General features: G+C 32.6%; 1 non-coding gene across 1 annotated transcript; it reads right to left on the bottom strand.

Annotated features, from left to right (window-relative positions):
- Positions 1–13,859: 13,859 nt before the first annotated feature.
- Positions 13,860–13,966, bottom strand: LOC128295911 (small nucleolar RNA R71). The gene has a single exon (XR_008286460.1). It is a non-coding gene; the product is annotated as a small nucleolar RNA R71 (small nucleolar RNA).
- Between the last annotated feature and the right edge of the window lie 701 nt (positions 13,967–14,667).

Raw genomic sequence — 14,667 nt, 5'->3', positions numbered from 1 at the left:
ACTGCCCAGAGAGCAAGACTCAGCTCGAGCCCCCTACGGCTACGAATACCATGTCTGCGAGTTCCACGAGTGCTTATAATGTAATTCGAAGTTTATCTATTAAAAGTTTTATGCATCAGTTTCAGTTGTTTATTAATAGATATTTCATGCACAATTTATCAGAAATTCAGAAGTGTTTTTAGAAGTTTTCAGTTTTCTAGCTATCCCAGTACAGTATGAGAAGATACCATCTACAGTGTTTTTAGAATAAACTATCTAAGTTTTAGAAATACTTTCAAGATCGGTGCCGGAGACTCGGTGAGCCACATTCTTACTCAATTATTTAAATCATTTAAAAACCAAGACTTTTAAAACATAATTTGGGAACCCAAAATTTACAGTCGAGTTTTGCAACCTGGCTCTAATAACACCAAATGTAACACTCTAAACTTAGCCTAGACGTTATGGCTGAATCCGGAGATGTCACAGAGAATGGGTTTGATTACATACAATTATTTCAGTCCTTGATCTCATGTTCTTTATACCATTCTCGAAAGCGTTGATTATTAGGTTATTTGTCAAAACTTGTTTTACAGCGGAAGCTTTGCAAATCGATACGATTTTGGGATCCGTCTTGTGTTTTTAGGAAAAATTTTGTTCAAGTAGAAACCATCAATTTTAAAAACAATTTATCACAGCATGCAAATCGTTAATAAATCAAAACCTGCAGTTAAAACCTTAGAGTCCAGAGAGTCCCAAAATTTACTAACTCTTAAGAAAAAAACCCTAAATAATAAATAAACCAAAAATCAACAAGTCCAAACAGTTTTACTGAAGAGTGGTCATCGTTGAGTCCTTGTCGCACCGACCCGCCTAAGATTGTGGATTACCTGATAGAACAGATAAACAAAGGTGAGTTTACGTAAACTCAGTGTATAACCCAACAAAATTAAGCATGCAAGCATATAACACCAAACACAAACTCAAAAACAGATACAGAACGGACTCATGTCCCTTTTCAAATATAGTAATAGAATCAAATGCAGATGCAAATACAGATAGGCAAAATCCTACCCTCATCCTCTACACACCATCTCTAACCATCCCATCACACCATGTACGTTTAAAAACACCCACCCAGCCCTACACACCGCGTCGTGTCATTAAGACATATATCAGATATAATGTGTAACCAAGCTACAAAAATATAAACGTTTAACACTGATCAAAATACTTCCACCTCATAACAGATCCCACTCCAAAATAGAAACAGATACAGAGCATACATACAAAATTAATAGATAAAACATGCTTGATATGCTTACTTAAATAGATAACAAATATACATAACACAGACATGCTCAGAATCGTATATCGGTCTAATAGATTACATAGTTTTAGGGTCCAGTTATCCCTTACGACCCCACGATAGGCCTACAATTGATTAGGATGACCCATGCAACCCTACGAAAAATTTTAGTATAATGGGCCTACATGCCCATATGGGCTCACACGTCCAAATTGGCCATACCCGTGTGGCCCACACAGCTTGGTCCAAATCCAGACGCTCGTGTGACATACCCGTATAGGCCCACACGCCCGTGTGGCCCACATGCCCAACTTGGCTTAGCCCATGTGGCCCACACGGCCACACTTGAGTAACCACACGGTCGTGTCTTGCGCACGACCATGTCTTCATCGACCACAATGGCCATGTCCTCACACACAGTTTACCACACGAGCAGCCACACGCCCGTGTGGTTTTGACAGTGGCCATTTTTGACTTTTGTCAAAACTTTAATTTTTGTACACACCTGGTATCGGTTCGATGTGAAAGCACTCCCGAGATCACCAAAACCTAAAATTAACCAATTAAACCCCGAATTAATCTTTTAAAATGATATTAAACTGAACTATCTTGCAAAAGACACTCCTTTAATTTACCAAAATCCTTTACCTTAGAACGAACAACGATGCTTACGAAAAATTAAGGCGTCGATTGGAAACCTCCAGCCCCTTGAACTTCTCCTAAATAAAAAATAAACTCCATCAATCCAGGTTATTAACCAAAGCAAGAATCGCACTTACCATACTTACCCATAACACACCAAAAATGCTGGAATAACGAGGCACGAAAAATCAATAGAAGGTAGAAAGAAGAAAACAAAATTGGTGACAAGAAAGAGAGGGTGGAGATGATAGAGAATAGGAACAAAAAAGTTCACGTCAAATTCTTGAGAATTTTGGATGTGAGAGGAAAATTTTGGAAAAAAATAATTAAAAAATAAAAATAAAGATAAATCAATGATTAATTCTCAAAATCCTCAAATCACCCCCCACTATCCCACAACTCAAAATTCCAACTGCACAAAACACTTGCGTAGAACCGAGCAAAAATAAATACCCATTCTTGTGCAAGGATTCGAACACAAGACCTCTATCACCTTGACACTCACTCAACCACTAGACCAGCAGACCCATTCTGAGATGAAATTACAAACAAATAAATATAAGCCCACTGAACAAAGATGGGGCTTAATTCCAAAAATTAAAAAAAATTGCTAAAGGTAGGGTTTGAACTTGGGACCTAACCACTGAAGCATATACACAGTTGTGTCAAAAATTTATAGAAGCAGACATAAGAAATTTGGGGTGTTGCATACATTGCCACCAAAGTTGCAATTAAACTATCAAGCCAAATATATGTTGTCAAACCACAATATCACAGCAAAGCTGCCAAAACAGATATGAGTAGTCGAGCCACCATAATTGTAGCCCAGCTGATAGATAGAAATGTGTGCAAACCACTAAAAAATATAAATCATTAAAAAATATGTGCACACCACTAGAAAATATAGATCATTAAACTACCATAACTTCCTCTTTACCATATTAACCCAACCCTATGCAATGTGACATGGCATGCATATACAAAATCAAAATGATAAGCATGTTGAACATGCATCCATATTATTAACAAAATCTAGTGAGCACGGGCTTTCATGCTTTGCAAATAGATATATCATATTATGAATCACCTAAACCAGAAAAGCCACAATGCCACATGCATGGTCAAATATCAAATTCAGATATTTACAATTTAACATATTCAGACATCATAAACTCACACACAACATTTCGAACTGGATACATGCCATTAGCCTTGTTAGAACACAGTTCATTCATATATATTTTACATACCTTAAACACATTACATATAATAGCACACTAACAAATACCTTGTTTTCAAGTCATATTTATGTAGTATAGACCCTATGAAAGGTCTAATTACACATCGCACATCATAAATGAGCTTAGGGTAAATTTTCAAAAAATGGGTCCACAAGCCCGTATGGCATATACGACCCAATTGACCAGCCCATGTGGCCCACACAACCCAAATAGCCTAGATCGTTTGGCTCACATGGCCTGGCACAAGACCATGTGGCGTCGACAGCCTCAATTTTGACTTTCAATCATTCGCTAATTTCTCGAGTTTTCGTACACCTTTTCAAATTCTGTCGTAGATCCAAAATCGAGTATTCCAGCACCTAAAAACATCATACACTTAGCAAGTTTAGCTGATGATAGTGAATCAATTAAGTGGATATGGTTTTCGATTTTACTAAAATACTAACCAAACAAAAATATGATCAATTCAAATCGCCACAACAACCCCAATTTCGCATTAAAACACTTACCCAATGACGAAATCAGCACTCTCAAAATCTTAATTCACTGAAAGGTTAATCACATTGTGATTTCCAGCTAAAACAAAACCCACATAATTAAATATACGAAACACTATTACACATAAATCCCCCACTGTACATAAAAGGGTAATAGAAATCCCCGAAAGCTTAAATAAAAAACAATTAAACGATATTTACACAAGAATCGAGTTGCAATCTATTTAATCAAACACAAATTGAACGACACAAATATCAATAAACAAGAAAGCAACAAAAATTTGGAGACAAAATATGAACAAAGAAGAAAGTTTGAGAAATTCTCTTTCTTTACTGGAAACCAACATGAAACAAACAAATGAGAGGAAAGAAACGCGGAATACGTGAATAATGGGGAAGCAATTTTGGGGAAATCTTTTTAATTTTTTAAAATAAAGTAAAAACACCTCCAAACTAACTATTAACACTACTAATCTAATCCTCATCTAACAGATTTTTTAGAGTTCGATTAAACCCAACTTCCACAAGATAGACGACACACAAGAAAAATTAGCAAAAATAATCTCACTTGCATGCACAAAGATTTAAACACAAGACCAAAGGATAAGTTGAAACCTTACTACTGAATCAGCAAACTCATTCTTATCAAAACTTGAGCGAGAATTGAATTTAAGTCAGATACGCAAAATAAGAATTGGGGCTAAAATAACAAAAAATTCAAGAAACATTATTCGAACCCAAAACCTCTCACACGCAAACATAACACTTACCCACTGAAACAGATGAATTAACTTAATTATAATTTATTTCATGACTAAATAAGTTTATAATTAATAGGTGAAAAGATGAAACTTAATTATAAATCATTTCAACCCTAATTATATATGTTCAGTCGATCCCTTTGTTAGCTCATTGAAACCAAAAATGAATTGCATAAAGAATCAAATAAACAACAATTGATGAAAAATTATAGAGTTAAAGAAGTGGGTTACATTTGGAAATGAATGTGTTTTCTCACTAAGTACAGAAATGACTTGAGAATTAATTTGAATTTATCAAATTATTATTTAATCAAATAATTGAAGTTTGAAAATTAAATTAAATTAATTAGTCATTGTGAATATATTAAATATAGAAATTAAATATATTTTCTCATAGATACTTTAATGGTAAAGTTGTCATGACTTTAATGTAATTAGAATTGTGTTGAGAAAAATATTTAATTGGAAAATTAATTTATCTAATTAAGTTAATTCAATAAATAATATTTATTTTGGGAAATAGAAAAATATGTATTGAGTTGAATTAAATTAAAAGTGCTGGATTAAAAGTCTAGGAAGCACATATAATTAAACTTAATACAGAAAAACCTTAAAACCCCCTAGTTAAACTAAGGGACTAGTTTTTTCTATGAAATAAATATTATTTGTGTCCTACTAATTCAACCAAAATTCTTTTATCTCTCCCTATAAATAGATGGCACTAGTAGAGCTAAAGATACATAACTTTGAGATATTATTATTCCTGAAAATAGTGATAAATTTATTTTCTAAGTATAAACTCTATTATCTAGGAATAAAAATTCTATCAGTTTCTATTGAGAGAGCATTCCTTACTATTGAAAGTAAGAAATTGTTTCTGGTTCTGTGTTTGATTCATGATTGTTTGTGTAACAGTGGTGTCGAAAACAGTGGTTTTGGGACCACAATCCCAATGAGTGAGTCTGCCAATATTATTATTTAATATTTACGAATCAAATATAATATTATAGTGAATTTTAATTTTATAAATTTTGTTAATTGGATGGTTAATTAAAATACAATTGGTTTGGTTCTTAAGTTAGTGGTTTTGGAATATGAGTTATTGAGACCTCATTTTTGTAAATCAAGTTTGTAAATATTTCCATTAAATATTTAGAGAGCTTTTATATAGGTGAATTAAATTTTGGCCTAAAAATTTTAGTGATTAAATGGCTAATTAAGATATAATGACTAAATCGTAAAAACTACAAAAGTTAATCAATATTAATTTTTTTAGTTTAAAAGGTTAAATAGTAAAATATTAAGGTTATAGGTGGCAAATTAACCATTTTATAAGGCATGGACGGTTAAGGATGTGTTTTTAGTTTGATCTTTATTAATTATTAAGTTAAAATAACAAAAGGTTATTGTTTAATTAAAAAGATAACATAATGAGTGGAAAGACAATGTTGTCTTCATTCTAATCTTTAACCGTTTGAATCCCATGAAGAGAAAATAGAAAGATACAAATTTCTTTCGAGCTTTTGGCCCTTGCATGTTGTGTAATTAAGGTTGGTTTTTCGTAAATTTTATATTTTTGATATTGTTATAACTTAATCTAGTTAGCTTGAATACTAAATTATAAAACTGTCATAGTTTTAAAAATTTATTATTGTTAATTTTGAGGTTTTTGATGTTAAATGGTTGAGTTTGAAGTTTTATTATGATATAGGACTATTTTGTAAAATAATGTTTGTTAGTTTTGAGTTTAGGGACTAAAATAAAAATATGTTGAAATTGGAATGAAATTCTTATAAATATAGATGTTCGAGGGCTATATAAGGATGAATTTAAAGTCAGATTAAAATTTTGGGGTTTACATGTGAAAAATATGCTTGTTTCGATTTTAGGGACTAAATTGAATAAAAGAAAAATTTTAGGGAAATTGTGAGAAATGAATAAAAGATATCATAGACATGAATGAGATGATTTAAAGTGTATGGAACTAGTAATTGGAAATAAATTACTGTGTAGATCAAGAACTGATAGATAATCGAGGAAAAGGAAAAATTACATATTAATCCTTAACGTTTCTGCTTTCGTTGTTTGTCCTGGTAAGTTCATACGGTATAGTTCTATGTATTTTTGTAATGTGTATATTGAATTGTGTATTCTAGGAATGTTTGAATCTATACTTAAATGTGGCAAATTGATACAAATGTGAGAAAAATGATTGAATTGAACAGTGATATATTGTTACCTGTATTGAGGCAAGATGAACATGAGATAGGATACAATTTGCATGTCAATATGTTTATGTACCACCCCCAACCCGTATCCCTCGTCGGAATAGAGTTACAGAGCATTACCGGAGTTTACCATTCAAATAGGCAAAAATTCAAATATTTCGTATCATATAATATTCATGTCAAAAAATCATCCTAGGTGCCTAACCAATGTACCCTCATTGGTACCATATTTATATCATCAATTTATATTATTAAAACATCATTCAAATTCAAATTATAAACATGCCACAATTCATCAGTTTGGCCTATCTCATATATATACTTAAAACATTAACTTAAATTCACAAGCACAAACCAAGCTTTTATTCCATTTACCATACTATACTATGGCTTCAAACACAAGCACATGATATATATATATATATATATATATATATATATATATATATATACTAAGCCAATATTATACTTATAACCTCATATACATTTCATCCACAAAATAACTAACATTTAGACACCCTAGGTACATGCTGACACAAAAGATAAACATTACCACATTTAAGTTCGGGATCGTTGTTGGATGTTGAATCGGCGATAAAAAAGTTAAGTACCTAACCTGCACATGGAAAACAAAACTGTACGCTGATTAAAACTTAGTGGTATTTCTATAATCTGAATATTTAAAGATAAAATAATATAATACGCATATATTAATTATAGGCACAATCAAATATTTAAAACCACATTTATTCATACATGGCATTAGCCATACAATACTCAACTCATGAATACATCATTATATACCTTAATCAATTTTCATCACTTACCATATAATAGTTTTCCATAATTTGTTCCACATATTATTTGAACAATGGCACTATCCATTCCACATTTAGTTCATGAGTATATAACTCATGTATTCCATGTATTTACAACATATTTCGCATTCTATTTTTAGTTCACTATTTCAATTTCATTTCTTATACCATGTCATTTCAATATCAAATATAAAACTTTAATTATATGTTTATTCTTATTAACACAACTCGGACTCGGACTCAGACTCATATGGATACACAGATCCAACCAAAACATCAGTTTGGAACCCAATGCCTCATCGGATAATTTGAAGTAGTAAATTGACAACCAGTGTCTCATCGAATAAATCCGAAGTAGTAAATTGACACCCAATGTCTCATCGGTTAAACCAAAGTAAATTGGCACCCAGTGCCTCATCGACTCGAAGTCGAAGAAATCCCTGAACTCTTCCACTCCTATGGCATGCCATCTATATCCGACTCAGCCCGATTCAGTTAATAGGATTTCAATTCACTTTCCAAATACAACAAATATCCAAATTTCACTTTAGCACATTTACTCATATATATATTCATTTCAATTGAAATAATCAATACATTCATAATATATCACTACAATCCATTCTTTCAATTGAAATAATTAATACATTCATAATATATCACTTCAATCCATTCAATCAACTTTAATTCAATTCAATATCAAAGTGCCAAATACTCACATCAACACTTACCTTGTGCATTAAATTGAATTATAATAAATTAACAACTAAGTTCAGATTATAGAAATACAAACCAGGAATTCTGAGTTATTCCCCCTCGACTTTATCTTTCCTCTTTTTAGTCGAGGATTCTGATACGACGTTAGCTATGGAATTAAAAGAATTAAAATTCATCAATACAACACAATTCAATTTCATATTGCATATTTCAATTTTTTCTCAATATTTACCTAATTTTTAATTTAGTCCCTAAACTGAGACTAACTTTATTTCTTTACAATTAATCCTATATTTTCATACAAATTTCACTTTAAACTAAATTTAACTCCCTATTTTCACTTAAATCCCTAAATTTTGAAATTTTCATAATTTAATCCTTATTACTCAAAATTTACAATTTATTCTACAATTCAATCTTTTTCATTTCTAACTTTTAAATCTATCAATTTAATCCCTAATACTAAAATTATTAAATATTGACAACACTTAAAAACTCAATAATTTCTAAAATTTTTACATGGGTCGGGTAGTATTTAACACCAAGATTCCAAAAACATAAAAATTACAAGAAAAATGAATAAATTGACTAACCAATTGAACTTGGAACTTTGAAACACTAGCCTTGTCTTTCTCCTTTCTTTCTTTCCCTTTTTCTTTTCTTTCCTTTCTATTTCGTTTTAGCTTCTTTCTTTCTCTTTTTCTTATTTTGTTTTATTATAATTTTATATATATACTTAAATATTAAGTAACATATTATAATATATATTTTAACTTAAAATTTTATAATAATTTCACCCTTATGCAGCCTCATTTATAAACTATGGCAAAATTACTTCTTTAGTCCTTTTAATTTTTTCTTTAATCTATAATTCAACTTTGACCCTTTATGCAATTTAGTCCTTATACCTAACTACTCTTAATTCATGCAAATTCACCTAACCAAAACCTAATTAACTGCACAACTAACTTCGTAAATATTTATTAATTTATGAGTACAATTAACAGTAACGAGTCTCGAAAATGTACTTTTCGACACTCGTGACTATCGGGTCATTACAGTTTATTTGCGCAATGTACGAGTTTTACATGAGTTGAGATGTGGAAGTATGATATATATTTATTGATTGTACCAGAATCTATCATTTGTTACGGATTACCGAGTTATTTCCACAGTCATTCAAGCATGTTTCTAGGGGAGGATGTGTAGCCTACGGGCTTGGCACTTAGTGCCTAGGTGAAATTTTTTTATGGTAAAGCTCGTTTGAGCAATCAAGCGTGTTTTGGGTGGATAACCGCGTATCTGTATATTATAATTCATCAGGCTAAACTGATCTGGTTATTGAATAATGATGAATGGTAAAAGTGTTATGATGATATAAAGTATAGTTTTATGACATAAAAGTGCATTTGAGAAATGGTTTGATGATATGGCTTCAATTGAGATTGAATCATATCGAATGAAATCTTTTATTAATTATGTATACGATGAACTCACCTAATGGTATGAATTGTGGTAATAAGGAAAATTATTTAGTTAACTGTGCTAATTTATAATTGTGGAAATTAAGGTAAGTTATATGTTTTGAACCTATAAACTTTTACTCTATTTTGTTTTCTGTAGTTATCATTTTGCAGAACTCAGCGACCAAATCCTCTTGAAGAACACACTATCCAGCCTTTATTTTGGTAGACTTTTAAACGTTCATTTTAGTTATGTGGCATGTAATAGGAGTTAGATTGTATATAAGTGCTTTGTAAAAGTAAAATGTGATTTGTGATAAATAAAGTATATGTGCTTGTTGGCATGTTGATGTGTTTGATCGCAGCTTGAAATAGTAGCCTTATATGTGGTTTTTAAGGTTGGTATGTGATGGAATAATTTAAGTATTTGGTAAGTTCAATTATGTTATGGAATGTTTGAATAGGTGAGACTTTTTTGGAGTATATGACATAATAGATTGATTTTTGAGTTAGATGTTATGGTTTCTGGTGTTAAACTTATAGATGGTTATATTGGTAATATGATTAATGATAAGTGAAAGAAATTAAGCATTTTGTTTGTACATATTTATGTTCTAATTTGGCATGAAATGGGAATGTACTTTGTTTTTGGTTAATGTTAAGTGATTGAAAGTTGTATTTTGTTTGTGTATCGGGTATATGTATGGTCACTTTCTATTTTGGTATGAAAAGAATTGAACTTTGGTTTTGATTCATGTTTGTGATGGTGCCTTGAGGCATATTAGTTAGAATTAGGGAAATGATTTGTTTTTGTATGCTTTTGGTGCATTTTGAATAGGTTTAAATATTGGTTAAGTGTATACTTATCGCAAATGTGAAAATTTTGTTTTGTATCTTGCATGTTAAGGTACTTATTGACACACACAGGCTAACACACGGTCGTGTGTCACACACGGGCATGTGACATGGCTATGTGATCCTGTTGAATTGGGAGGTTTTGGTTAAACACGATCTCAATCTCTCACATGACCCAGCCACACGGCAGAGTGATTGGTTGGGCTGTGTGATTGTTTGTAAATTTTTGCATTTATGTTCATATAGGCTCAGTGAGTTACATGGTCGTGTGGTTCAAGCCTACACAGTTGTAGTATTACACAATCGTGTGACCCTATCTTATGATTTTTTTCCTAGTTATTTAAAAATTTGCAATTTAGTCCTTATTTGCACTTTAGTTAGCGTAAGAGTTTTCATAAGCTTGATTAATACTTGAAATTGTTTGTAATCATGCTAAACATGGATTACTAATTTTTTTGTTAATTTATTGAATTTTAAAGTAAAAAAATATATGTGATTTGTTCTATTAATTGTTGTAGCATCTTGTAGCTCAGGTCCGATGATCGGATTGGGCAAAAGGTGTTATAGTTTGAGCCCAAACTTGAAGTGATTCGCGGTACAAGAATAGTGGTAAAGCTTATTCGATTGAAAGTCGATAATGTCTAGGATCCGTCTAGCACAAATCATAGGTGCTTTTCGAGAAAAGTTTATTGCTATAAAAATCACAAACTAGCTTTTTTTTTTAAATTTAATTTTTTGTTGTGACAAAAAAACCATTTTTAAACTGGATTTTTTCCAACACTCTCGGGAGAAGGGCTGAATTGAACAAGATATCCCAATTTGTAGAGTAGACAGGAAAAGAAAGGCCTAAAGGAATTTTGGTGGACTCTAACATTTTTGCGGTTTTATATTCAATTGAAGTATGTGGTGGACAATTGTAAGTCCCCGCAAAAGTGTTATCAGATGGGCTTGGGGGATAGGTGGGCCAGACCCAATGAAGCTACTTTGTTGGAACGTTTTTAGGTTAATGAACCCATAGTTCGTTCAACGACTTCAACATTTTTTAAGGGATCACATCCGTGTGTAATTTTCTTTTTTGAGACGAAATTACATGTTTCATGCATGAAAAAGAATACGAAGGAAGTTGGGTTTTACTAATGGAATAGATGTTGATTCTAGTGGTTTTAGAGAGAGTTTTCCATTGGTTCGAAAGTAGATTGTTCCGATTCTTTAAAGCGTTTTCCAGCATCCCATATTGATTTGCTATTTAATGAAGATGTTAATTGTAAACAATGGTGCTTCTCATACATATTTTTATCCCATGCTTAGCACATTTTATGGATGATTTTTCCTTAAAATTCGTAAATTCGATGCTCCTAATGCCTTAATTTCATGTTTTATACTTACGTGAGCATAGGAGAGTGAAAAGAATGAGAAACGAGCCAAAAACGGAGAAAATGGGCCAACGTACGAAATCAACACAGCTTGGACCTCCTCACACGGGCAGACCACACAGCCGTGTCAATTTGGCATAATCGAAGCACGACTCACACGGGTGGACCACACGCCCATGCCTATTTAACAGGCTTGACCACGGCCTTAAGCAATAGCATACAGGCGTATTCCTGCCGAGCCCAAGTTTAGTCCAATTCGGAAAAGGCCAATTTTGAGGGATCTTAGGCATTATAAAGCCTATAAATACACCCTAGAGGAGGAGGAAAATGACACACACGGAGGAGGAAGCAGAGAACTTCTCAAGGAAAGCCGATTGATTCATCTCAGAAGCCGGATTCATCATCAAGACTGAAGATCTCCCCTTAATTTCCCTTCAGAAGTTTTGAGTTTTTCTTTATGTTTTGTATTCATTATCCTTCTAAGATGCTTACCTTTTTAGTTATGAACTAAAACCTCTAAATACCTAAGGGGAATGAAACCTAAGACAGATCTTGTTATTATTATCTGAATTGTATGATAAATATTTGACTTGTTCTTAATTATGTGTTCTTAATTCTTTTTTTGATATTCCAGGATATTGATTCAAGTTAAGCTCTTATTCAGAGGAGGAATAGACCCTGTCTAAGAGTACATTTGTCGTAATTAAGCGGAGTTGGTTGCGCACCTAGAGATAGGGTGACAAGGTTTTGTCGGATTAGGGTGAAACCTAATAAGGGGATCCATAGATCGAGTTAATGCAACCCTAGGGAGTTAATTAGAAAGAGATTTCAATTATTCAACCTAGGGTTAGATGTTGTTAGTCTCGAGAGGGATAATAATATAACTTAGGGATTTCTACGGATCAAGTCAAATGAATAAATCGTCCGATTCAGAGTCAAATAACAAGTGAAGTTTAGGTGGATTTTTCCTTAGGTATTGTCTTAATTCAATAATTTTTCCAAAAGTAATTCCCAAATTCTATTTTTTGTGAATTCTTAGTTTAGTTAATTAGTTAGTTAAAAAAACCCCCATTATTCTTAGGCTAGATAATAAAAATACAGTCATTACTAGTACTTTTAGTTCCTTTGGGTTCGACAATCCAGTCTTGCTAAAGCTATACTACTGTTCGATAGGTACACTTGCCTTCATCGTGATAATAGTTAGTTTCAATAACGATTCATTATAAATATTTAAAATCTGTCACAAATATCACGTATCAAGTTTTTGGCGCTGTTGCCAGGGAACTAAGATATTAGGAACACTCGATTTTTATTACTTTAGCCATTTTAATTTTATTGCAATTTAAATTTTTCTTTTCTTTTCTAATTCTTCATTTATTTTCTTCTGCATTTTTTTTATAGTTTATGACTAGAAGAAACCCGTTAGGACCATTACTTTTTGACAGTGAGATCGATCGCACAGTTCACAGAAACTAAAGAGAAATAAGGTGAAGCTTAAGATACACAGAGAATGAGCAAGAGGACGATATTCAAATCACGACCGAGGAGATGGCTGAAAACCAAGAAAATCTGCTACCTCCTACAATTGCTGTTAATCAAAATCTTGCTTTGCGCACTATGTATGATTATGCTAAACCTAATTTAATAGGAACTGAGTAAAGTATAGTTAGACCTGCTATTGTTGCAAACAATTTTGAACTGAAACCTAACACAATTAAAATGATACAACAGTTTGTTCAGTTTGATGGTTTGCAAGACGAGGATCCCAATGCTCACTTGGAAAATTTCCTAGAATTTTGCGATACATTTAAAGTCAATGGCATTTCTGATGATGCCATACATCTTCGGTTGTTTCCCTTTTCGTTAAGGAATAAGGCTAAACAATGGTTAAACTTGTTACCACGAGGGTCAATCACTACTTGGGAACAAATGACCGAAAATTTTTATTAAAATATTTTCCATCGGCTAAAATAGCCAAATTACGTAATGATATCTCTTCTTTTGTGCAGATGGATTTAGAAACACTCTACGATGCATGGGAGAGATACAAGGACCTTTTAAGAAGATACCCTCATCATGGGTTACTGCTTTGGCTATAGGTTCAAACATTTCATAATGGCCTGAATTCTTCGACTCGGCAGATGATTGATGCATCCTCTGGAGGAACTATCAATAATAAAACACCTGAGGCGGCTTACGAATTTATTGAGGAGATGTCACTGAATAACTATCAGTGGCAAGTTATGAGAACAAAGCTAACGAAAGCAGCCGATTTTTTCAACCTCGACGCTGTTAATATACTATCTAACCAAGTAGAACTCTTAAATAAAAAGATTGACAGTTTGTGTGGTTCTACTCAGGTACATCTAGTGATGAGGTGTGATTCAAATGGAGGAGGAGCATGCACAGAGTATCAACCCTTCAACCCTAGCATCGAGGAGGAACAAGTCCAATATATGGGTAACAATAACTCTAGATCCCAAAATAACCCATATAGTAACACTTATAATGCAGGTTGGAGGAACCATCCCAATTTCTTGTGGGGCGATCAAGGAAATCAAAGGCTACAGCATCTACCGAGCTTTCAAAAACCACCTTACCAATAAGAAAAGAAGCTGAACCTTAAGGAGATGCTAACCAAATTCTTCTCGGTGTTAGAAACTCATTTTCAAAATACTGAGACAGCACTCAGAAATCAACAAGCATCGATCCAAGGGATCGAAACTCAGATTGGACAGCTTGCCAAATTGATTTCTGAACGACCATAAGGTAGCTTGCCAAGCA

The sequence above is a fragment of the Gossypium arboreum genome, chromosome 7, assembly GCF_025698485.1.
Source record: "Gossypium arboreum isolate Shixiya-1 chromosome 7, ASM2569848v2, whole genome shotgun sequence".
Lineage (NCBI taxonomy): Eukaryota > Viridiplantae > Streptophyta > Magnoliopsida > Malvales > Malvaceae > Gossypium > Gossypium arboreum.
This window is presented reverse-complemented; position numbering and strand designations above follow the sequence as displayed.